This window comes from Mustela nivalis (assembly GCF_964662115.1).
Source record: "Mustela nivalis genome assembly, chromosome: 14".
Taxonomy (NCBI): domain Eukaryota; kingdom Metazoa; phylum Chordata; class Mammalia; order Carnivora; family Mustelidae; genus Mustela; species Mustela nivalis.
The window spans coordinates 72,158,879-72,186,016 of NC_139033.1; the positions used below are offsets into that span (position 1 = coordinate 72,158,879).

At 38.3% G+C, this 27,138-nt stretch overlaps 1 protein-coding gene across 1 annotated transcript in view; it reads right to left on the bottom strand.

Annotated features, from left to right (window-relative positions):
• DLGAP1 (DLG associated protein 1) overlaps positions 1-27,138 on the bottom strand; it is an 812,994-nt gene that overhangs the window by 776,260 nt on the left and 9,596 nt on the right. The gene's annotated exons all lie outside the window — the stretch shown is intronic.

The following is a 27,138-nucleotide window of genomic DNA, read 5'->3' on the forward strand; positions in this document are numbered from 1 at the left end:
CTGTAGGTTGGTTATTCTCAACCTTCTACAACAAACAAAAAATAAAATACATTATTTATTATCATAAATAATTCAACTTTGTTCACATCATAAATTACCTAACAGAAATTTTTTTCCAAATTCATATTTCATCAATAGAAGTTGCTAGATAATTCTAAGGTCTGATAGAAAATGTGGGTAGAAATGTTCATTCACCTCTCTGTTTGTCATTGAGAGAAATCGGTGCTTCTTAAATGAGCCTCTTCTAACACAAAAGCTAATCATGAAATCTCTATTTCAATTGTTTCAGTTCATAGGATTCTTAAAAACATTGTTCACCTGGGGTGCCTGGGTGGCTCAGTGGGTTAAGCCTCTGCCTTCAGCTCAGGTCATGATCTCAGGATCCTGGGATCAAGTCCTGCATCGGGCTCTATGCTCGACAGGGAGCCTCCTTCCTCCTCTCTCTCTCTCTGTTTGCCTCTCTGCCTACTTGTGATCTTTTTCTGTCAAATAAATAAATAAAATCTTTAAAAAAATTGTTCACCCCAGAAACATCTATAGATATCCTGGGAAAGGTGATATACCACAGGCCCCTGAGGGAGTGGGACAGTAGCAAGTGGGAAGGGTTCAGAAAAGATCTTATCAATGCCTAGGAAAAGAAGAGGGCAGAGAATTTGAAGCCATTTGAATTTACTATGCACTTGAGGGAGGCTGGTGAAGAGTCTTATTAAAAGGATGCAGTAAGATCCATGTAGGTTGGAAGGGTACCTAAGCAAACTTCTGCTTAATTTTACTTGATTCCAGAAAAACAACAGAGTCAACAACATGCAGGATGCTGTATACCAGAAGCCCAAAATCTTCATTCCAGTTTGGAGAAAGTTTAAAATGTTAATAAACATTTGCTACTATCCATCTCTTCTGTTTCTTGTTGTAATACCATCTTCCCAGTTTTATTATTATCTAAATTCTTTAACACAAATTTAAATTCATCTACATTTCATATGAAGATAATACCAGGTAACTAAAGTCATTGAGATAAAGGGACCTTTAATAATTTCAAGGATAAAATTAGTCATTTATACTGCATTCCCTTAAAATTAGTTTTTCTCTAAAGCCATCTGGGAATGCCTTCAAACTGTGACCAAATATTGAGCATACTGTTCTCTGTGAGACTCTGATTCAATTCACTGCATATCTGAAAGTGCAAAGTTATTCATCACCAATTGGAAAAAATTAAAAGAAACAGCAGTTTTGCTTAAGTATTTATTTCTTGGAAGACTTTGTTTTTTCCTTTTTCTTTCTTTCCTTTTTATTTTTGGAAAGTGAAATATAAGAGCTGCTGAAATTGACAACAAAATATTCACCTTATTCTCCACATACTTTCCCCAAATCAATTTATTGGTAGATTACCCTAGCAGCATGGATTTAACATTTACTGCTATTGTTTATTCTACTGGAAAAAACTTTTAAATCTAAAATATAGTTATGTCCATCTACCCATACACCCCCACACATTTGTAATGCATAATATATAGCAAACTCTGTGCAAGTATCCAGGGAAATGAAAGATAACTACATATTCTTCACTGGCATTGTATTTCATTTTGGTGTTACTCCCTCAAGCTCTAACTCTAGGAAACTCTTTCAAAAACAGCACAAGTATTAAGTTTAAAAAAAAAAATAAATGGTTTCACAAATCATTACTACAAGAGCATTAGCAACACAGTTAAGTCATATTTGAGCATAACAATACATTGTACACTGTTTTTGAAATTCACCTGTAAAACTGTTTAATATTTGGCCACAAGTACTGAAGCTGGACACCAGTGACTGCTCAAGTTCATGCTCTTAATTTGAGCCAACTTCTGTCCCATTGCTGAAGTTAAGGTGAAAGAAGGTGTCAGCTCTGCTTCCTAGAGACTGGCTCGATGGCACAGCAGCTAAGACAGGGCATACTTAACACAACCTTGCAAGTAGAATTGAACCTGTGCCAAGGATGCTTACCCATCTACTTAATGACACAAAGTATACAGAGAGGAGGGGGGTAAGAGGGGTAGGGTGGCTGGGTGATGGACACTGGGGAGGGTATGTGCTGTGAATTGTGTAAGACTGATGATTCACATACCTGTACTCCAGAAACAAATAATACATTATATGTTAATTTTAAAATGTGACTATCAGAGAATTAAAAAAACAAAACAAAACAACAACAACAAAAAGACACAAAGTATAGTCAATTCTCTATAAACACTTCTTTCAGGCATGCAGAAAACTTACCCCCATATTTTCAACCATCACATGCTTCTTCATTCATTCATTCAAACATTTATTGAACATCTGCTACAAGACTAGGCATTATGCCAGGTAATGAAGACACTGTCATGACCAAGGTAGACATGATCATTCCCTTCATGTAATCTAAACAACAAGATTCACCGCGGGGAGGTTGGAAAGCAAAGGGACAACTCTACTCCTTTCCTCTCTGCATCTGCAAGCCCCATAACATCATCATATTATAATGGTTTGATAGTTACTTCCATAAAGTCTTCCACTAATTTTTCCCCCTGGTGAGTTTGGTTGCACTAGTATTTTCTCTCTGACATGATAACCAATTCCTTAAGGGCAGGAACCCTACATCACAGAAATTTCTATGGCCTCCTATAACACCTAATTGCCTAGTTGTTCCCATTGAAACATTTTTCCTACAAAATAGTATTATCTTCCAGGGAAATGCAATAGCAAAGGGAAGTTACAGAACCCTGAAACACAGATATGGTAAAACTTCTCAATGGATCAGGGTGCCTGTGTGATGGTTGTGTTAGTCATGTAACAATGCAACTGACATTCCACGTGCACATCAGCTGCCCATCACTTCTGGTCCCCTCACCACCCTGACTCCCATCTCCACACCTTCAGTGCATTTAAGAAATCAGTTTGGCCTGACTTGAGGCCACTGTAGAAGCAGATGTCCTCTCCTTAAAAATCTCTCTCCAAATAGTCTTGATATATCATTTAAAGGTCCTATCCCATTCATGTCTTTAAGTCCACAAAGTCTCTTTCTTTGTAAACAAAAATATTGGTTGTGATTCCTTTGGTTCTTGAATTTTTATACTACCATCTGCCCATACTCTTAGAACAAGAAAAAGATGTATGTATTTAAAAAAAACCCATCTTGAGCGGCAGATGGGTGGCTCAGTTGGTTAGGAGTTCAACTCATGGTTTTGACTCGGGTTGTGATCTCAGGGTTATGGATTGAGCCCCATGTAGGGCTCAACCCAGAGTCTTCTGGAAATTCTCTCCTGAGAGAAGGAAGAAGAGGGCAGGGAATTCGAAGCCATTCAAATTTACTATGCACTTGGGGGAGGTTGGTGAAGAGACTTGTTGGAAGGATGCAGTGAGATCCAAGGAGGTTGGAAGGGTACCTCAGCAAACTGCTAATTTTACTTGATTCCAAAAAACAACTGAGTTAACAACATGCAAGGTGCCATATCCCAGAAGCCCAAAATTCTCATTCCCTCTGCCCCTCCTCCCTAAAATAAATTTTAAAATGTTTTAAAAGCATCTTGGGACACCTGGCTGGCTCAGTCAGTGGGGGATGTGACTCTTGATCTCAGGACTGTGAGTTTAAGCACCATGGTGGGTACAGAGATTACTTAAAAATAAGATCTTAAAAAGTAATAATAGTAAAAATATTTAAAAACCCATCCTATTCAGGAAGGATTTAGAGAGGATGAAATATGTATATTGATAAAAAAGTGGAAACTAGTGATGAAGTATGCTGGGTCTACAGCCAGACTTCCTGTGTCTACATTCTCTCTCTATGGGTTGCATAAGTTACTTCCTCTGTAACCATGGACAATTCTGTGACTTAGTTTCCATATCTATAAAATGAGGATAATATTACTACTATATCACACATGGCAAGAATTAAAGGAGAATACAAAGAACATACTTAGCACAGTACCATCTGCCCAGGCCAAGATAAGATATTAATATATTCTAGATAATATTAAATTATTATGTTTTAGTTATATACAAATCTACTCAGTTAGTTCTGAAATCATGTAAAATCAACAAAAATGTGACTGGGTACCTTCAAAAATACTGAGTAGCATTAATCAGAAAGGAAACACATTGCAATGAAAGAGGAAGTATATTAGGTTAAGTTAAAGTGTATGAAATTGGGGCACCTGGGTGGCTCAGTGGGTTAAGCCTCTGCCTTCGGCTCAGGACATGATCTCAGGGTCCTGGTGTCAAGCCCCACATCAAGCTCTCTTCTCAGCAGGGAGCCTGCTTCCCCTTCTCTCTCTGCCTGCCTTTCTGCCTACTTATGATGGCTCTCTCTCTGACAAATAAATAAATAAAATCTTTTTTAAAAAAAGAAAAAAATAGTAAATGAAATTGGTGGGGCACGTAGTGGCTTAGTTGGTTAAGCAACTCTTGATCTCAGGGCCTTGAGTTCAGGCCCCATGCTGGGCTCCACAGTGTGTATGGAACCTACTAAAAAAAAAAAAGTATTTGATTTGGTATTTGAGAAGGCTCTCAGTATCACTAATCATCAGAGAAATGCAAATCAAAACAAAAAGATATTGGGGATACCTGGCTGGCTCAGTTAGAAGATTATGTCACTCCTGATCTTAGGGTCATGTGTTTGAGTCCCATGTTGGGTATATAGCTTACTTACATGAATAAATAAACAAACAAACAAACAAACAATGACATCCCCACCCATCAGCTAGACTTATTGCGGTGATCATTCAGCAAAATAAACAACTATCAAATCATTATGAAATACACCTGAAACTAATATAATGTTTTATGTCAATTAGATACCCATTTTTTAAAAATGGGTAAGAGTGGGACGTGACAGATACAAATACTGCTACCTGAAGGAAAATGGGAGCAGCAATCATCTTATGGTCAATGTTGGGCTGCACTTGGGGACCGTATAAGAGAGGGCAGAGGCTGGGTATAAAAATGTGTAGAAGGCACCCCAGAGCTCTGCATGGAGTAAAGGAAGTCTGCAGGGGGGAAACAACAAAGCAGAAACTGGGGAAGATATGGGACTCGTTCCTTGTATTGTGGAAACAAGCCAGATGAAAACTAAGGGCCAGGTGTGTTGGAGGTGAAAAGCTTCTTAGGGAGTCAAAGATCTATGGTGACTTTAGGATTTTCTATTTTGTTCCATTCATGATTCAACCTAAAGTTCCAGTAATGGTTGATGAGTGTTAAGAGTAGTGTGGATCTAACCAAGTTAAAGAACAAAGAGCCAAAAGCTTTAGAGTAAAACTAAACACGATAAAGAACCCATACAGACTCCTCAAAAATCTTTGAAAGCACCAAAGTCCTATTCAGAAATCTCCACTGAAGGCTTCGCTTACCTTATCCCACTCCTAATTAGGCCAGCTTCTCTTCACATACCGGTATTAAAACCTGTGTCTTATTCAACTGTATAGTTCATTTCATTGAATTATTAGTACCACATTATTTCTCATACCAATTTTCATAACAAATACATAGCATTTCAGCTGTGTCAAGGGACAGATTGGATTTATAGATGTAGCTATAAAAATACCTATTGTTAGCAAGTTCCTGACATAAAATGTATTCCACGTTCCAACTTCCTCACAACTCAGCTTTAAAAGCACCATCTTAACTCTATTTTTCTAAGTGTTTATTTCTTGCTTCATCAAATAGTCCATAAGCATCTCCAAGTTAGGGAAGCTGCCATTTTCTTTCTCTCTCTTTTTTTTAAAAGATTTTATTTATTTGTTTGTTAGAGTTAGAGAGAGAGAGAGAGAGAGCACAGGCAGGCAGAGCGGCAGGCAGAGGCAGAGGGAGAAGCAGGCTTCCCGTGGAGCAAGGAGCTGGATGCAGGACTCAATCCCAGGCCACTGGGATTATGACCTGAGAGAAAGGCAGCTGCTTAACGGACTGAACTACCCAGGTGTTCTGGAAGCTACCATTTTCATCTCTTATTCCTCTCCAGTGTTTCCCCAACAATGGGCCAGGCACACAGCCACCTTCTTCTCTAGAAAAGAGGACAGGGTTCAGATAAGAATTCAGTTGAATGATAAACTAAACCCACCTTCTCCATACCCATTTCTTGTACCTTCTCTTCCTTTGCACTACACTTCGAAAAGAATAGTCTGTCAATGCAACTTACTCAACTTCTTTCAGTTTTCACACCCACAGCTTGGAGATATGGTAATTGACTTAACTGATGTAAAATGTTGGGGACAATGTCTGGCTATTTAGTAAAAGTGGTCCATTATTATTATCTCAAAAAACAGAAGTAAGCAGGTGTCTGGGTGGCTTAGTTGGTTAAGCATTTGTCTTCAACTCAGATCATGACCCAGGGTGCTGGGATGGACTCTCATCAGGGAGCCTGCTTCTTCCTCCCTGTGCCCCTCCCTCCACTCATGATCTCTCTCTCTCTCTCTCTCTCTCAACTAAATAAAAATAATAAAAATCTTTAAAAAAAAAACCCAGAAGTATATGAAATGTATTTGTTTCAGGAGATCATTTATTAATATGATTGTGACATTATTAATGTTTGAGGTATTATATATTCTGAGTTAGTAGAAATAGAAGACCTTAAGGCAGTGGAATTTGGAAGTTATAATTTGGTGTGATATATAAAGAAAACTAAGAAGGGAAAGTTTCAGAGTTCTTATAATCTTGCAAACATAAGAACAAGGTGAGCCATAGACACAGTCGGAGGTTAATTAACCAAATGGAGCAGAGAGACTGCTTTCCCATACTAGTGATATCATATTGAGCAAAAACCACATGCAGAGGAAGTGAAAAATAAATGGGACAGAGCAACAAGCAAATGGGTTAGGGCTACCTTGGGTGAAGTTTGGAGGTAGAGTAGGGAAGGGGGTTATATAATGAACAAAGGGTGGGACCTGAAGGGACATCCTTGGCTATGAACTTGTCAATTCTTAAGTCCTACAAATCTGTCAATACAAATAAAACATGTGGGTGAGACTCCACATAACCTGAGCTTTTCTACTGGGCCTCATAATGCAATGAGGGACATCTGGACTAGTGGAGATTTTCTTTTGGGAGCTTTTGACAAATTTGACTTGGCTTCTGACAATCTTCAGTTTGAACTTTAGATCATGATCCTTGCTGTCACCAAAGGCTGGAACCCACCTAGAGAGTGTAGGAGGGGTGGACAGGAATCAAGAGTGACTAGGCCTGTTCAAGCCAGCTTCAGTGAGAAAAAAACATTTGCTGCTGTCATCCACTGTTATGAGATGTTCTGGGATGGTCATAGGTTTGAACTGTAAGTTAGAGAGGAAATGCTGAGCTTTCAGTGGATCCTAAAGTAAACTTGGTCTTCTAATTCCATCCTTTCTGATTATTGATATGCAACCATCCCTAATCCTGATGGCAAGAGTAGTGCATGACATGACCCTGTTGGGCCAACGTTCAGCATCTCATTATAAAATAATTCTATACTACAAACACAACCTTATCTGCCAACCCTGAATGTATATCGTACAGATGTGTGATCAGAGGGAGGTATTTATTAAATCTCATTTAACTTTGGGCACTTACCAGGTCTTCTTCACCTGCTCCATTTCTCTGAGTATATTCCTCTATTTTTGGTAACAAGTTATTATAGCAAAGGTGCCTTACTTGACTCAGCAGAGGGTGGGAGTGGGTATTAAGGTTTCCAATGCTTCACCACAGCATTTAAATAGGAAGTTGGTGCCACAATATCAAATCCCAACCTATAACTTGAGATCGGAAAGCCTGCATCACATCACTACAGTCATTAAATGTCATGTAATGAGTATAGCCAGAGCATTTTCAACCAAGGACCTAAGAGGGTTTTCAAAAGATTAAATTGCAAAATTCTCCAATGGCTTTTAGAAGTAGTGTTATTACTTCTACAACCTGCAACATAATCTATTTAGTCAATATATGACTTCATCCTGAGTCACATATATATATATATATATACACACACATATATACAATTTATATGTATATTCTTACTATATTCATATATATTCTTTTATTTTTTTTATATCTTGCTATATTCTTTTCCAGGATGATTTAAAACAGGATAAGATGAATAACTATGAATAAATTGAACTTCTTTAATTAGTTCAAGATTACCACTAAATATTGATGAACATGAAGGTGTTACTGCTGAATTTGTCAACAACCATCACTCTGAATTTGTGAAAATATCTTCCCTCTAACACAAACAATATAGATTTTCTTCATGTAAATGTGTTGTGTCTTCCTTAACCATTTTGTCTCAAGTAAGTATTTATAAAATGTCTTCTTTTTGAATCCCTGGTAGTTTTGTATGTATGTGTATTTCTTATGCAAATATCATAGACCACAAATCACAATTAAAAAATAACATGTGAATGCTAATATTCACCCAGCAGATTGGCAAAACTTAAGAAGATTGGTGAGACTAAGTACTGGCAAAGACTGAGAACCCCGGGGACTTGGATGCACCATTTGTGGGATTCCAAATTGGCACTGCCACTGCATGAAACAGTTGGGCATTATGTTGAGAAGCTGGGACACTGCATAGCCCAGTCTCTAGCATAGATTTGTCATGAGACGTGCATAACAATGTATGTTGCAGACTGGTTGGTACTAGCAAAAACAAACAAACATACAAACAAAAACAACTGTCTAACAAACCAAATACACAGAAATGGATGGACAAATAACAGAATAGTCATAAGCTAGAATTTGTACAACACTGAAAATATATTAACTGTACATCAGCACAAACGAATCTTTGAAGCATACTGTTTTGGTTTCTTTTTTTTTTTTTTTTTAAGATTTTATGTATTTATTTGACAGAGAGAGAGAGAGTGAGAGCACAAACCGGGAGACAGAAGGAGAGGGGGAAGCAGGCTCTCCCCTGAGCGGAGAGCCTGATGTGGGGCCTGATCCCAGGACCCAGGGATCATGACCTGAGGTCAAGGCAGATGCTTAACGGACTGAGCCACTCAGGTGCCCGCCCCCGAAGCATACTGTTAAACAAAAAAAGCAACTTGCAGAAGAATTCAAATATTTTGTTGCCATTTTGACAAAGTTCAAAAGCAAGACAAAGAAACAGATTGTTTAGAAATAAGGCATATAATGATATAAGAATAAACAATGAGAGCATAACAACAAGTGAAGTTCTGGAGAACAGTTCATTGCAGAAAATGAAAGGGGACCAAACATTAGGAAATCAGCACATGGAGTACTTCATGGCTGGTAATGATATTCTATCATCTATGGGCAGCATGCTTGGTGGTATTTGTTTAATTGTTATGTTTCATATCATAAATGGATATCAGAAAGTTAAAATAGTTTTAGGGGTGCTTTGGTGGCTCAGTCAGTTAGGCATCTGACTCTTGGTTTAGGCTTGGGTCGTGAGCTTGGGGTCATGGGATGGGTTCCTCATGTCAGACTCCTTACTCAGCCAGGAGTCTTCTTGTCCCTCTCCCTCCCCCTTTTCTCCTCCCTGACGTGTGTGCCCCCCCATAAAATAAATAAATAAAATATTAAAGAAATTAAAAAAAATTTTTTTTGAATGCACCATCTTAAACCCAAATATTTCCTTTAAGGATGTGCATTTTATACCTGAAAAGCAGTACTTACTTTTTCCAAATTAAGAGTTCTGGTTTCCAGTTCTGATACGTCATTAATAGTTTTGTAAACTTGGACCTGTTTCTTAATCTCTTTGGGAATCTTTTTCCAACTTGAAAATACAGGTCCTAGGTAGCAACACTTTAGGTCTTTTCTAGAGAGCATATTTTATATTCTTTGGAAAATGAGATACCACCTTACACCAGTTAGAATGACTTAAGTAACAAGACAGGGACAACAAATATTAGCAAGGATGTGGAGAAAGGGGAACCCTCTTTCGTGGGAATGCAAGCTTATACAGCCACTCTGGAAAACAGTACAGAGGTTCCTCAAGACATTAAAAACAGAGTTACCCTATGACCCAGCAATTGCACTACTGGTTATTTACCCCAAAGATACAGATGTAGTGAAAAGAGGTACATGCACCCTAATATTCATAGCAGCAATGTCCACAATAGCCAAACTGTGGAAGCAACCTGATGTCCTTCAACAGATGAATGGATAAAGAAGATGTGGTTCATATATACAATGGAATATTACTCAGCCATCAGAAAAGATGACTATTTATCATTTACATTGACATGGATGGAACTGGAGGGAATTATGCTAAGTTTAAATAAGTCAATCAGAGAAAGACAATTATGGTTTCACTCATAGGCAGAACATAAGGAATAGTGCAGAGGACAATAGGGGAAGGGAGGGAAAACTGAAAGGGAAGAAATCAGAGAGGGAGACAAACCATACGAGACTCTTGACTTGGAAACGAACTATGGATTGTGGAAAGGAAGGTGGGGGGGGATGGGGTAACTGGCTTATGGGCATTAAGGAGGGCACGTGATGTGGTGGACGCTGGGTGTTATGTGCAACTAACGAATCATTTCACATTATATCAAAAACTAGTGATGTACTATACATGGCTAATTGAATTTATATTAAAAAAGAAAACATATTAGGGTATCTATTATATTTATAATTCTATAAGTCATTGAGCCTTCTACTCTAGACAAAATCCAATCGACCTGAATTCAATTCTGGAAAACAAGCCCAGAAGAAGTTAATCAAATGTACAAGCATCCCCATGGGCCTTTTCAAACAGAAGTTATTTAACTATACCATACTGCTAATTTCCTCTCCTCTCCTTAGTTTCTCCACCCTAAGATTTAAATTTTTCAACAGCCACATGAGGTGGCTTCTCCTTCTGGAAATTCAGCAAAACCAGATGGAGATTTTTTTCTCATACAGTTCAAGCTAAGATTTGACTTTTAAATCAAAGGGATATACAGCTTTATAGAATCAAAATAACACCAGACTGCATATTAGAAGCCTACTCCTAACCTTGGCTTTGACATTTGCTAGTCGGGTAACTGTGGTGAAGTCATTTAACATTTCTAGGTCTCAATTTACTCATCTGTAATAAGGTGCTGGAAACGGACTAAAGCTCTCTGGAAACATTTTCTGTTCCAGAATAGTGTAATTCTACATAATTTCAGTTTGCTCTTGGAAACTATTTTGACTTAATAATTAACTGTTAACAAAAAGCATTCAAATAGCTTATAGTTCTCAGCTACCAAAACCAAACTTTCCAAAACCACATAGTTCTACCGGAATATCTTGATTTTGAAGAGGTTAAAGGGAAATGGGTACATACTGATGGGGACACATAAAAAAAATTCTCTAATTCACGTGTTAACCTCCATACTGATGGAGACACATTAAAAAAAAATTCTCTAATTCACGTGTAATACACTGGCCACAGTTCTCACTACTATAAATAGAGCAGCCCTCACCAAGGTTAGATTCTTGTCCCAACCAAGCAAGTAACTATTCTGAAAGACTACTGGAGAGGAGAACAAGGATACTCTTCATCCGTTTGACCATTTACTCCATAAACTCATCCCCAGAACCTTAAAGCATTTTAACTATTAGGGATTTGGGAACATAAACCCCAGTATACATCTATTTGACTTGAGTCTATTTCCTATTCAGTCATTTCCAGAATATGCTAGTATTGAAATCTGGTTGGGCTCTAGAAGAGACAATACTGCTAATTAATGAGATTTAAAAATCAATGATTTTTTTGCTGCGAGACTAATAAAATTAAACTCTTTAGTTTATGTCCCCAAGGTTCTCTAGGATCTATATCCAGCCACACACCCTATGTTTCAGCCACCACAAATTATGCACCTGCCTAAACATATTTAGCCCTTTTGGTACTCACTCAGATCTTGAGCTTGAGCCTGGCAATGTAACTTCTCCTTCAAAGCCAATCACAAAAGTAACTCTTTCATAAAGTCTTCTCCATCCTATTTTATATTTTATGAATTAAAACCTGTTTCGTACCCCCAAAGCACTGTGGCCCTACACAACGGCATTTTCCTCTGCTGCTCTGTATCACAGATGGTCATCCCCATATGTGTCTCCAACAAGAATGTTATGCTCTGTCTGAATTCTTGCCCCACAGAATCTGCAAATGTCATAAAATAGTTGTTTTGCCTCACTAAGTTTTGTAGTAACTGTTTAAGCAACCGGAGATAACTGATACACTAACTTTCTCTACATTTTCCTTTCTCTTGCTTTTTTTGAGCTATACCCTGTTTTCTGAACTTTCCCCACAAATCTTTTTTCTTCTTGAATCTGCCCAAATGATAGAAACAGTCGACAGATTATTCTCTTTCCTCCTCTCATGCACCTTGGACTCCATCACCCAGTTCACCCGCCTTGAGTCCTCCAAACTTACTGTTTGTTCCCACAGTATCCTGTTGTGTTCCCAACTCCTAAACTTTCTGGAGGGAAATAACATTTCCTTCTTCTCATCCTGTAAGAAGTTAGTTCTTCAACCAGATCACGGGAAACTAGCATGGTGGCAAAATTTTCTGCAACATATTGTAATACATACACATGAGCTACTGCTGGAGTGAGAGGAAATGTAAACCTTCCAAGGTGAGCTGCCAAAGCCTCAGGCTCTCCTGAACAATGGTAAAAGGTCTGCCATGCAGGAAAGGAAGCAAGGATATCCCAAGGGAAAGAAACCACAGGGGCAAGACTTAAAGAGAAACATGATGAAACATGATGTCATTTAGGAAAAGACGAAGAAGACAGTCTGAGGCATAAAACCACATGACATAGGCAGGTGTTGGAGTTAAGACCAGAAAATAACACTTACCAGGTCATAATAGAGTTTAAATGCCACCCCAAGTTGCAACTCTATCTTACAGGTCATGGGAGGACAAGACATCAAATGATTTAATTGGGAAACTTAGCTAAATAAAAACATTATAAAATGATTTATCTAGTATTACTAGAGGGCTGTTTGGAGGAATGGGGGAGGAAACATAGAATGGGCAATAAGGAGGCTTTTAGATTAGCAGAGAAAAAAAGTGATGAAGGTGATGAAGTAGGCTGAGGTTCCTGGGTTGTGTGTGTTGTGGGCAGATGTTTATTTGAGAGAAAGGTGGGTAGTTGGTAGAATTTGGTGAGTGAATGTGAGGAAGTGGAAGTGCAGGCTACCTCACTTTTGACTTACTTGAAGGCGACCTCAAAAACTGCCTCAGACTTCCAGCCTGTGCAACTCGATGTATAATGTACGTGAAACATAAAATACAGTCACATAAAAGTACTGGCAAAACATTTTAAGTAATGGAGAGGTAGTATGGTACAAAGCAAAGAGAGAGAATAGGGCTCAGGAAGGGTAACTCCTACCATCCCAGAATACACTGCATAAGGTAGAAGTGGAAAGAGTACAAGTAGAGAAATTAAAAGGGTCAACGAAGAGCCAGCACTGTTCAATTATCTGTCAGCCCCCACACCACTGGAGGGAGGGGACTGATGCAAAGTTACCACGATTTAGCTGCATCCATAATTTAACTCTGGAAAGGGTTCTGGTCTATTTGAATGCAATTGCTCCAGATGTTCTACAAACTCATGTCTTTAATCACAGTAATAAAATCCCTCTCCAAAAATGTACTTCTGAAGAGATGGAAACTGCCTAATTTCTAAAAAAAATTTTTTTTTAACTCCCCTCTCCAGTACATAAAAAGATTAAACTGCATAGATCCCACAGCCAGGGTAGCAACAGGTCACAGATTCAGGAGGGATGGGCACGGAAGCTGAGGACAGGTTGTGAGTTCATGAAGAGCTGAAGGGGTGCTCAGTGGCTCAAAGTCAAGTCGATGTACATGCAGGTATCATAATTTTGGTGTTTTGAAATGAATAGACTATACCAAAGATGGCCAGTACAATCAGCAAAGAAGCTCAAAAGGGGAAAGATTATTTTGGTAGCAAAGAGAAGGTCAGGAGCTCAGAGAAGTATTTCTGACGTAAGCAGGGAAGTCATCTGAGAACAGATCAACAGGCCCAAGTCCAGGAAGACTGCTAAACAGCTCTTGGTTCCAACAGCAATCTTTTACGCCTTTTCCTCTTATCAAAAGAGCCAATTCCCAAGCATGCTTGTCTGAGACTTGCCGGGAGAGACATACAAATAGCAGCACCTGGCTGGGGTCGGAGTCTCATGGCTCTGTTTCTGATTCATGAAGTCTGAGTTGGGCCAGCATTTGCATTTCTAACAACTTGCAGATGATGTCATGCTGCTGGCTCAGAGACTGAATTGTGAGAACCACTGCTATTGGTCATCTGTTTTTATCCCTAGACGTATGTGCTCCAGACTCATGTGCTCAGACAAGCTTGGTAAATGCTCATACCTGAACCTAGACATGGAGATTGAGGTGGTCTAGGATAGAACCTGAGATCAGACTTTTTTTTTTTTCCCTTTAAGGCATGTACATAATTCCAGTATCTAGATAAGGTCAAGGATTACTGATACATGTACATATAGAGTTACATGATGACAAATTAGTTCTTAATTTGGATTCAGTAAGGCAACTTTCTGAAGGGGAGCTAGTTTCTTTCTTTAGGCCCATAGGTTTAAATTCATGAGATCTAATAATGGTTATGTTTACCAAAAGCACTTTACTAACAGTTCCTGTTCATTCAAAGTCCAATTTATGCCCATAAAGTATTTAGGGAATATCATCAATAATTTATAAACCACTATAAAATGTTCAATTTATCTTTAGAAAACACAGGAATAATCTCTAACAATGGAAGGAAGACTTTGGTTTTCTCCATCCATGTCTCCAAGATATAGAAGAAAAACAATTTTTCCAAAACAACAATAAAGCAGCCAAGAGGAAAATCCAATAAAGTTGCCGAAAAATGACAGTGCTCTAGGAACAGATGGGCTGCTTCATTTCTGAAATTTTATGAAGAATATCGACTGACTGAAACATTGACAAAGATTTTTTAATGCAACTTTAGAGAAGAGGGAAAATAATCAAGTCCCTTCTAACATGCAAGCTAGGGGAGATGCTTGAATCTAGGGATAACATTTGCAATCTCTTTGCATTTTTCAGAATCACTAGTAATTGATCAATTAACAAGAGCTAAAATAATACTATGCTGTTATAATCGTAGTTTTGTTGACCAATTTCTCTTTCTTGCACAGTAAATATGGTTTTAAAACAATTATATACTGAAATGGCATTTCCACTTGCTTCTTACAACCTTCGAATTGCCCACTGCACAGAGTTGGAAGATATTTTGAAGTAGAGAAATGGGAATTACCAGAGAAAGGGTATTTATTTCCTTTTACTAGGGCTAATTTTTGTCATCAAAATAATGGACTGTTCCCTTCAGAAAACAACTGAAGAGCTTACGTACTTCCTTTGGAAGATTTACATAACACTTCCCCTGGGCTCTGCCAGTATCTCTTTTTTGTACTTTATTACAACATATTGCTGAATTTTGCTTATATGCTGATCCCTCCATGACCTGGTACTTTTCTACTCCAGTACCATACATAGTACATGGCAAAGAAATCACCAAGAAAGGTTTTTGAAATACTAGACTGATGCTAGCACCTAATAGGTCCCACATTACTTTAATTCCCTATTTAAAACAATTCTAGCCATCATGTTTCAGTCTATGATCCTTAAAAGTACACAGCCTTTATTTATTCATTCTTATTAGTATATACACAGTTGTAATGACTTGACTCCATCTGATGAATTAAAAAATGATTCCAGAAATTATGAAGAATAATGTGAATATTTCTGTAGGATGTTTACATAGTGTATGACATAGAAAACTTCTACAAATCCTTTTTTAAAAAATTTTATTTATTTATTTGACAGAGAGAGAGATCACAAATAGGTGGGGGAGGGGGGAGCTCGATCTCAGGACCCTGAGATCATGACTTGACCTGAAGGCAGAGGCTTAACCCACTGAGCCACCCAGGCACCCCTCTACAAATCCTTCTTAAGACATTTTATTCCCAAGATTTTCAACCCACACAACTGTTTAAAATATCTCATGCTCCCTCTCAGTGCTCACTTACTCCCAACACCACTGCTCATTTACCCGCAACATCACCCCATTACTTATCCCTCAAACACCACCCCATTACTTACCCCCAACACTACCCCAATACTTAGCCCCAACATCACCCCATTTCCCTCATTCTCCCACTTTCCCTTCATCACATTTATCAGTCTCCCTGTTCAAAACTATATCCAATAGTTCCCTACAGACATTTAGTTCTTCAGCTTCCTTTGTTACACTTACTACCTACCTAGTTTACATAAAACATACTCAATCTTCCTCCACAGGTTTCCTGGTGTTTCAAAATTAAACTGCTGGGTACCTAGCCTATTCATCATTATAATCCCATGATTTGTCATTCAACTTTAGTGTGTATTTCATATTTCACTGAAACTTCCATGGAACACCAGTTTCATCTGAAATTATAGTGCATAGAATATAAGTATTTTAAAAGAACCTCAAAATCACATAATCATCCCTGATTATGAAAAAAATCTTTGAGAGAGGTGAGTTACATGCCACAGAGCACTGCTGTTGGCAAGGTGATGGTAGGAAGAGAAGGAGCTTCCTGTGAGCTGCTTTAAAAGGCTTGGTCAAAAACTACAAGAACTACTTCATCCCTTCCTTTGCATCACTGATCCTCGGCTCTGAGAAACCCTCCTTCCCTGGTACTCACCTGCTGTATTAGTGACCCTTCTCTGTCCTATCTCAGCATTCTATAACACCCCATCATCCTACTAACCTCAGCGGATTGATCTGACTCTGACCTTCTTTCTCATTAGCCTGTCTGAGATAGGAATGAGTCTATTGCTGTGATGAGTTCCAAACACATATAAGGAGTTGACATATTCGTTGGCCTCAGACTTAAAACCAAAACTTTAACTCCATGTCTTCAACTAATAATGACTGAAATTTTGTGTTCAAACATGCCATGGTCTTACCAGCAAGAAATTTTAATTACTGAGAATTTGTTACTTCATATTCATTCTCTGGAAAAACTTTTATTAAGAACCAATATTTGGCAAATACTTGTTGAGAAACTCTATGGTTGGATGCTGAGAAAGAGAATAATGGGAACAGGCTGAAGCATTTTTCAAATGGTAGTCATGAGTGGCATCAAGGAGGGGAACAAAAAGCAGTCCTGAGAAAAGGAGTTGCGAGTAGGAACGGGGCAAAATTCCAGACAGATGGAACAAATATCTTAGAAAATATTTGTTATTCTTATACCTTTACCTGAACATATGTGACTGTGTGATGTGAATTTCTCAATTTCAGTTACAGAATTTTTTAAAAAGATTTTACTTATTTATTTGACAGAGAGAGAAAGATTACAAGTAGACAGAGAGACAGGCAGAGAGAAAGGGGGAAGCAGGCTCCCTTCTGAACAGAGAGCCTGATGTGGTGCTGGATCCTAGGTCCCTGAGATCATGACCTGAGCCAAAGGCAGAGCTTAACCCACTGAACCATCCAGGTGCCCCTCAATTACAGAATTTCTAATAAAGTGTTTTGATTCATGTATATTCCATACGTGTATATACGAATTAATTTTAAGAACATGTAATATAAATAGAATTTGAATTTCAATGTAGGACACTTGTAGATTGAAAAATAGCCCAGCCTTTGGCCATTTATTTTCTTCTTCAACAACTCCGTGATTACTATTAGTACATTACTTTTACTAGTACCTGTCTAGGGGGCACCTGGGTGGTGTCTGCCTTCAGCTCAGGTCATGATCCCAGGGTCCTGGGATCAAGCCCACCATCTGACTCCCTGCTCAGTGGGAAGCCTGCTTCTCCCTCTCCCCCCTCACCCCTGCTTGTGTTCCCTCTCTCACTCTCTTGTCAAATAGATAAAATCTTAAACAAACAAACAACAATTCTAGTACCTGTCTAGAATTCTACTAAGTTTATGTTCTATGTCAATTAGACATTCAAATTCATTTAGGGTCAAGAATGTAATTTCTGAACAAAAGCATTAGAAATAATCTATATAGAAACATGGGAAGAAAGATTTAAGATATTTCCTTTACAAAATGCATTTGTTATCTGTAACACTATCACAACTGCAACGACTTCATAAAAGGCACTCAGTTTTATCTACACTTTTCTTCATTTCAGTTTTTTTTTTTAATTCACCTGAGCTAAATGCCGTGTATCAACATTTATCTATCTGAGGCAGAGATACTTACACAGTCAACATGACTTTTTCTTAAAAAATTAAAGCTAAAAAAAAACAAAAACTAAAAAACTATAGGAACATTCTGCTGCTTTGCAGGTCACTTGAATCACCTTATAGTTAAAGTTATAATAATGTTGATTTAGCAATGTGTCTTTTAAGCAGTTGGAAGTTTTTTAATTCCAACATGCTGGATTGCAGAGAATCCTAAGAAAGAAGCAAGAGGCTCTTTCTCTCAGGGATATCGTAGGAGATGATCTAACAGATTTGTTTCCCCTTGCCACCAAAGTCCTAATCTGAACCTTGCAAAAGATGTGTCAGGTTTGTTAATCGTGTTCTCTAAACTGTGTTCCTTATGGAAGACCTCATCTGTGTTTGTGCTTCTTTGTCTTTGAGGAATGTTCTCATCTATCTTTTCAAATAGATTACTCAATGGGAAGCAGACAGCTCAAGTTTCTCTTGCAGCCAACAGACCCTTTCCTGGAAAGAAGGGACTGATTTTCCTCAGAACAAGCAGATGGTCACACCCCTAGAAGGTCCCAGTGAGATTCACCTTTGTCACACAAAATTTCTCTGACGAGTAGGAAAAAACAAATAGAGAGCAAATATCAAGCCAAACACAACCTGTTTATGCACTTGGTTCTTGATGCCATTAAAATGCCTGCATCTTGAAAGAACCCACTGAAGCAGATACTAGCAAAAATCAAGGTAAAACTGAGAGAAGAGAAAAGGATCTATGGAGATTCTTCATCACAACAGACATTATAGGGCAAAGTATTTCTGCCTTCAAACTACAGGGCAATGATTCTAACAGAAGCAATTCTATTTCTATTGTGTTCTCCATATCTGAGCTATATGGAAACAGGAGAAAGAAATTAAAGAAAAATAAGCAGTGTCACTTCAAGAAGTTTCCAAATAACCACCTCTTGCGTCAGCAAGGCCTTGAAGTCAAACCATTTAAAAAAAAAAAAAGGAAGGTATAACTTGCAGGTAATTGGAGACATATTTGTGAGATTTAGGAGTTTCATAGGATTATGGCATATTTTTTTTTAAGATTTTATTTATTTGACAAAGAGAGGGAGAGATCGCAAGTAGGCAGAGAGGCAGGCAGACAGAGAGGAGGAAGCAGGCTCCCCGCAGAGCAGAGAGCCTGATGTAGGGCTTGATCCCAGGACTCTGGGATCATGACCTAAGCCCAAGGCAGAGGCTTTAACCCACTGAGCCACCCAGGTGTCCCGGATTGTGGCATATTTGATTTCCAGTTCACTCTACATTTCTTGGATGCCAACCAAGTGCCAGGCACTGGGTTAGGCACCAGGGGAGTATAGAACTTAGTGCTAACATAAAACCAAACAAAAGCAAAACAAAAAAGAACTTAGTGCTAACAGACCTCAGCTCAATTATCAGCTCTACCCACAGTAGTTCTGTGGCCTAAGAAGATATTCTAGGGGTACCTGGGTGGTTCAGTTGTCTGCCTTTGGCTCAGGTCATGATCCCATGATCCCAGGGTCTGGGATCGAGCCCCCCATCGGGCTCTCTGCTCTGAGGGAAGCCTGTTTCTCCCTCTCCCACTCCCCTGCTTGTGTTCCTGCTCTCGCTTTGTCTCTCTCTGGCAAATAAATAAATAAAATCTTTAAAAAATAAAAAAGATATTCTATAAAGCATATCACTTTCCACATAATGCTGGTAGAATGCACTCAGTGTGTTAGTACATAGCAAGCATTCAGTAAAATACAGAATCACTATTATTATTATTAGCACTCTTATTTCAGGAAGGTAAGTTTGTAAGAAACATGCTTTAAGTTATAATTCATAGTCTAGTGGGAGATTAAAAAACACAACTATACTGCAATACGGGAGATACTGTATCTGTGGCATATACACACAACTGTTAAAATAGAAAGGATAAAAGAATGACTCTACAGTGAAGGTAATCATACATCTCTCTTAGAGACTTGTCAAATCCTAGAGCTAGAACATTTCAAGTGAAGGTCTGAATTAAAAAAACAAACAAAAACCTCATTTCCTTCTATACCAGAAATCTATTGAAGAACAGTACTTCAATGATCTCTTTCAACTGATTCAATCTTTTTTATAGCTGTTAATTCTTCTAACATTGTAAATGAAGTATTTATTATGCTTATTGTTTATTGTCTGTTTCCTCCTCCTCAATTGCAAATTCCTCAGTGTCACGCCTCTTTCGTCTGTGCTGTGCAGGACTAAATTCAAAGCACCTAGAAGAGTGCCTAGCATACACTAATTATTCAAAAAATTGTTGTCGACTAAATGAGTGAATAAATTAATTGGTAATTCCCATCATCCAACAGTGGCCATCTTCAGGATCTGAAATGCATAGGGGAAAAAGTCTGGCAAAAATGACCTACATACAGGGGCACTTAGGTGGCTCAGTGGGGAGCCTACTTCCTCCTATTTCTCTGCCTGCCTCTCTGCCCACTTGTGATCTCTGTCAAAAAAATAAATAAAATCTTTTTAAAAAAATGACCTACGTACAAAGAAATACAGTTCTACTTATTACTCCTAACCTACTGACATCTAACTTATAAATAACATACATGTCCTGATCTATTCTAGAGTTTTCTTCCTTTATTCAAATTTAAGTAAATAGTTTATATAAATGTAGACCATTAAGAATTATTAGTGTGAATGAGTAAGAACTTTTGGTTCTCTTATGCCCTCACTGCATTCCCATCCTGGCTCAATGGAAACCATAGCACTGTGAATATTGCCTGAGCTTCATCCAGCCTCTAACCACTAGCAGAAGCAGGGAGTTCCTAATTCTGGGGTAGAAGGAGGAATGATGGCCCTAGTCAAAATACAGAATTCCTTGTGGCTGGCTTAGTGGGCAGAACATTACTTAAAAATAAAAATCTTTAAAAAAATTTAGAATTACTTTTTTAATAGATACAGAGTCCTGAATTTTAGATAGATGTGGTATTCATTAGAGTAATACTGTTTGTAGAAAATGGGCCAAAAACACTAAAAAAATTTTAAAAATTAAAAAAAAATACCTTAGAAATTTACATTTAGAAGCCAGCCACCGTCAGACAGCACAACTTTTGTGAGGTAATCCTGTTTGGTGTCCAAAAATATTCATCTTATCAGCACATCTTTGGAACACACCTTATCTGTAAATTAGTATTGCCAACATTTAAATTACATTTAAAGTGACTTTATCATCTCTCTATGGAGCATACCAAACTATTTCATGTGTGCCAACATTTCTACCCAAAAGGAATTCCTGAAAGAATAAAGACCTGAGAGAAAGTATTTTGTATGATGTTCTGTGAGGTTTTAAACCTAAATCACAAAGACAAGAAATATTGTGTTATGTATTGGAGTAAAAAATTATAAAACCCCAATCATCTAGATCTAACTGCCTAGAAACATGTCCTTTAATGAAAAAACAATGGAACTTTCCCACCTAATCGATGAGAAAATTTCTAATCCTGATTTGTACGATTTTCATCTGCTGAGCCCTTTCTTCTTTTTCTTTTTCAAAGATTTTATTTATTTATTTGACAGAGAGAGATCACAAGTAGGCAGAGCAGTAGGCAGAGAGAGAGGGGGAAGCAGGCTCCCTGCTAAGCAGAGAGCCTGATTCGGGGCTCGATCCCAGGATCCTAAGATCATGACCTGCGCCGAAGACAGAGGCTTAACCCACTGAGCCACCCAGACACCCTTGATGAGCCATTTCTAGGAGAAACTATGTCAGGGAGGCAGACAATACACCCCACAGAGCAGGGAAGGTGGATGCAACCAGAAGACACGTGTGCCCTACCCTTCAATGTACAATGACCTTAGGGCTCCCCAGGACCTTTAGGAGGTGCTTGTCTTTAAGGAGCCAGTGCAACTTCCTCTTTCTGGTTAGCCTTCAGATTTTTTTTTTCCTTGTCCTAGTAATATGCCTAAGCAAATCATATATTCTTTTTTTTTTTTTTTCAAAACTTTAAATTTTTTATTTTTTATAAACATATATTTTTATCCCCAGGGGTACAGGTCTGTGAATCACCAGGTTTACACATTTCACAGCACTCACCAAAGCACATACCCTCCCCAATGTCCATAATCCCACCCTCTTCTCCCAAACCCCCTCCCCCCAGCAACCCTCAGTTTGTTTTGTGAGATTAAGAGTCACTTATGGTTTGTCTCCCTCCCAATCCCATCTTGTTTCTTTTATTCTTCTCCTACCCACTTAAGCCTCCATGTTGCATCACCACTTCCTCATATCAGGGAGATCATATGATAGTTGTCTTTCTCTGCTTGACTTATTTCGCTAAGCATGATTCGCTCTAGTTCCATCCATGTTGTCGCAAATGGCAAGATTTCAGCCATCAAAAGAAATGAAATCTTGCCATTTGCAAATCATATATTCTGACCAGAGTAGATTAAAATTCACATTTTGAATGTAGCTTTAAAGGCACTGAATTGTTTCACAACTGAATTGTTTCACAGTCTCCTTCCTTGGGAAGAAAGGGATGACTGATTTATCAGACGAGGCTGGGCTATAAGGGGTGAGGCTTCTTTCCCTACAGATGCAGCACAGGGAGCATGCAGGCAATAGTGAAAGTTGTATCCTGCAAGACCCCAAGACCAGTGTGTGCTCAATAAATACTAGTTATTACTGAACTTGTTCAGCAAATTGCTGTCACAAGTGTCAGAAAATACAGGAACATGAAATAAGATGTAGAAATTTTCTATAGGAGAAGAAATATTTCATGAGTAGACAAGTATTTTTTAAATTCTTGATGCTATTTTGATGTAAAAGAAATGACTGGCAGATTAGTTCTTACAGATAAAATATATTGTTTTGTTTGTTTGTTTGTTTTTTAGGATTTTATTTATTGGGGCACCTGGGTGGCTCAGTCGGTTAAGCAGCTGCCTTCAGCTCAGGTCATGATCCCAGGGTCCTGGGATTGAGCCCCACTCGGGTTCCCTGCTCAGTGGAGAGTCTGCTTCTCCCTCTCCCTCTGTCTGCCACTCTGCCTACTTATGCTCTCTCTTTGTCAAATAAATTTTAAAAAAATCTTTTTTTTAAAAAAGATTTTATTTATTTATTTGAGAGAAAGAGAGATATCATCAGAAAGAGCAGGAGTGGGGCAGAGCAGGGGAGGGAGAACCAGGCTCCTCGCTGAGCAGGAAGTCGGTGTGGGGCTCAATCCCATGACCCAGGGATCATGACCCGAGCCAAAGGCAGATTCTTAATCAACTGAGCCACCCAGGCACCCCTGGATAAAATATGGTGTTAATAACAGCATTTAATAGTTGACCACCATTGAATTACTTCACATAGGTTGGCTCATTTAATCCTTTCAAAAACTGTTATGAAAATATAATTATCCTCATTTCTCAGATGAGAAAAGCAGGCTCAGAAAAATTAAGTAACTTGACAAAGTCTTCTATCTAGTTAGATGTCTCAAGAGAGTAGAATCAAGATGGACATTGGCGGATGCTCATAGAAGCAATGGCAACAGCAGCCAAACTGTGGAAAGAACCAAGATGCCCTTCAATGGACGAACGGATAAAGAAGATATGGTCCATATATACAATGGAGTATTATGCCGCCAACAGAAAGGACGAATACCCAACTTTTGTATGAACATGGATGGGACTGGAGGAGATTATGCTGAGTGAAATAAGTCAAGCAAAGAGAGTCAAGTATCATATGGTTTCACTTGTGGAGCATAAGGAATAACACAGAGGACATTGCGAGATGGATAGAAGCAGCTGGGGGAAACCAGAGGGGGAGACAAACCATGAGAGACTGTGGATTCTGAGAAACAAACTGAGGGGTTTGGAGGGGTGGAGGTGGAGGATTGGGTGAGCCTGGTGGTGGGTATTATGGAGGGCACGTATTGCATGGAGCACTGGGTGTGGTGCATAAACAAAGAATGCTGGAACACTAAAAAGAAATAAAATAAAATAAAATAGAAAAAAAACTGGAGTTGGGGAAACATCCTTATCTGTAACACAGAAATAGCTGTTAGCTCCATGAATGTACTGATCACCTGCCAGCAGTTAACTCCCTAGTCAACACCTCAAATTTTGTCATTTTCTAAAGCTTGGTTTTAATATTTTCCAAGTTGCTGATGAGACATGTCCAATATTGTCTCAAAAGTTAATATAAACAAAATAGAGTTCAATTTATTTCATAGGAATTAGCTCCCTATCCCAAATTCTTGTGTGTTCCAGCACTGTCACTAATCCCAATGTCCCATTCCAAATCCCCACTCAGCCAATGTCATCTCCAGTAACTAATTACCAATCATCAGGAAAGCAACTGTGACCCTTTGAAAACCCACTCTTCTGGCTCTTGTGCTTAGTCCTTAGAGAAAGAGAGCAGTACCTAAGCCAATGAATCCCTTAAAGGAGCTTAAAATCTAGGAGTAGTCACATAAAAGGTTTAAAATGTAAACCACAGAGTAAATGAACCAGAAAAATGCAACTAGAATTCAGAAAAGAGTTTACCCTGGCCTAGAGTATTCATAAGATACTTCCTATGAGATGAGATTTGATCAGCCTCCCAGGATAGAGAAGGCTCCGAAATAGTCATTTTAAAAGAAATTCTTGCTTGTTGTAAAGCATTCAAACTATCTAGAAGGACATGAAAAGGACTTACATAAGTCAAAACCAAGAAAACCAAATACTCTGATTTAAAAATGGGCAGTAGGCATGAATAGACATTTCTCCAAAGACATGCAGATGGCCAACAGACACCTGAAAATATGCTCAACATCACTGACCATCAGAGAAAGGCAAATCAAAACCACAGTGAGATATCACCTTGAAAGGGCCAGAATGGCTAATATCAAGAAGACAACAACACTTGACAAGAATGTGGAGAAAAAGGAGCCCCTGTGCACTGTTGGGGGGGAACACAAACTGGTGCAGCCACTGTGGAAGACAGTACGGAGGTTCCTTAAAAACTTAAAAATAGGGGGCACCTGGGTGGCACAGTCGTTATGCTTCTGCCTTCAGCTCAGATCATGATCCTGGGGTCCTGGGATCAAGCCCCGTCTAAGGCTCCCTACTTAGCAGGGAGCCTGCTGCTCCCTCCTCCACTCCCCCAGTGTGTGTTCCCTCTCTCACTATGTCTCCCTCTGTTAAATAAATAAAAATAAAATCTTAAAAAAAAAAACTTAAAAATAGAATTACCTTATGATCCAGCAATCACACTTCTAGGTATTACCCAAAGAATACAAAAACACTAATTTAAAGGGAGGTGAACCATGAGAGACTATGGACTCTGAAAAACAATCTGAGGGTTTTGAAGGGGTGGGGGGTGGGAGGTTGGGGTACTAGGTGGTGGGTATTATTAAGGGCACGAATTGCATGGAGCACTGGGTGTGGTGAAAAATAATGAATACTGTTATGCTGAAAATAAAAAATTAATTAAAAAAAAAAAGAAAGAAAAAAAAATAGAAAGTAAAATAGGCATCAAATATTCAAATAAAGATGTAACAAGCTTGAAAAAAAAAAAAAAAAAAAAAAAAAAAAAAAGATATATGCAGCCCTATGTTTATTGCAGTACTATTTACAATGACCAAGAAATGGAAGCAGCCAAGTGGCCATCCATAGATGAATGGATAAGGAAGCAGTGTATATACACAGTGAAATATTAGTCAGCCATAAAAAAGGGTGAGATCTTGTGGTTTGCAACAACATGGATGGATTCAGAGGGTATAAAGCTAAGTGAAATAAGTCAGTCAGAGAAAGACAAATACCATATGGTTTCACCCATACATAGAATTTAAGAAACAAAACAAAGAAAAAAAGACTCCAAAAAAAATACAGAACACAAACTGGAGGTTGCCAGAAGGGAGGCACGCAGAGGGATAGGTGAAATAGGTGACGAGGATTGAGTGCACTTATTGTGATGAACGAGTATGTATAGAATTGTGGAATCACTATATTTTGTGAATTAATATTATTAAATTTATATTTATTAAATATTATTAACATTTAATTATATTTTATTATATTGTGTATATTATATATTCACATTATAATATATTTACATTATTAATTAATCATAATAATTATTAATTATATAAAATATTAAGATCATATTAAATGTTATATTAAAATTAATATAACACTGTATGCTAATTATATTGGAATTCAAAATAAAGTAATCTTTTCACCCAGGGACATCATAAAAATTAAAAGACAAGCCACCGGTTGGGAAAAGATCATTGAAATGCATATTACAGAAAAAACCCTGGTATTCAGAATATATAAGTAACTCCTACAAATCAATAACTTTGGAGTGCCTGGGTGGCTCAGTTGTTAGGCATCTGCCTTCAGCTCAGGTCATGATCCCAGGGTTCTGGGATCAAGGCCCACATTGGGCTCCCAGCTCCGCGGGAAGCCTGCTTCTCCCTTGCCCACTTTCCCTGCTTATGTTCCCCTCTTGCTGTGTCTTTCTCTGTCAAGTAAGTAAGTAAAATGTTTTATAAAAAATTTTTTTTTAAATCAATAACTTTTTTTAAAACTATGGGAGAGTGGACAACACATATGAATAAGCATTCCAAAGAGACCTGAACGTTAATTGAGAGAGGAAAAGAATAATCAACGTTACTAGCAGTCAGTCAGGGAACAACACATTTATTTTTATTTTTTTTTTTTTTAAAGATTTTATTTATTTATTTGACGAGAGAGATCACAGTAGACAGAGAGGCAGGCAGAGAAAGGGAGGGAAGCAGGCTCCCTACCGAGCAGAGAGCCCGATGCGGGACTCGATCCCAGGACCCCGAGATCATGACCCCAGCTGAAGGCAGCGGCTTAACCCACTGAGCCACCCAGGTGCCCCGGAACAACACATTTAAACTAAAAAAGCTATCATGTTGTATTCATAAGACTGGCAAAAAATAAAATGTATCACCAAGTATAGGCAAAGATATGGGAAAAAAAGTGGGGCTCCTCTAGATTGCTGGTGGGAGTATAAAGAGGTAGTCTGCTTTTTTG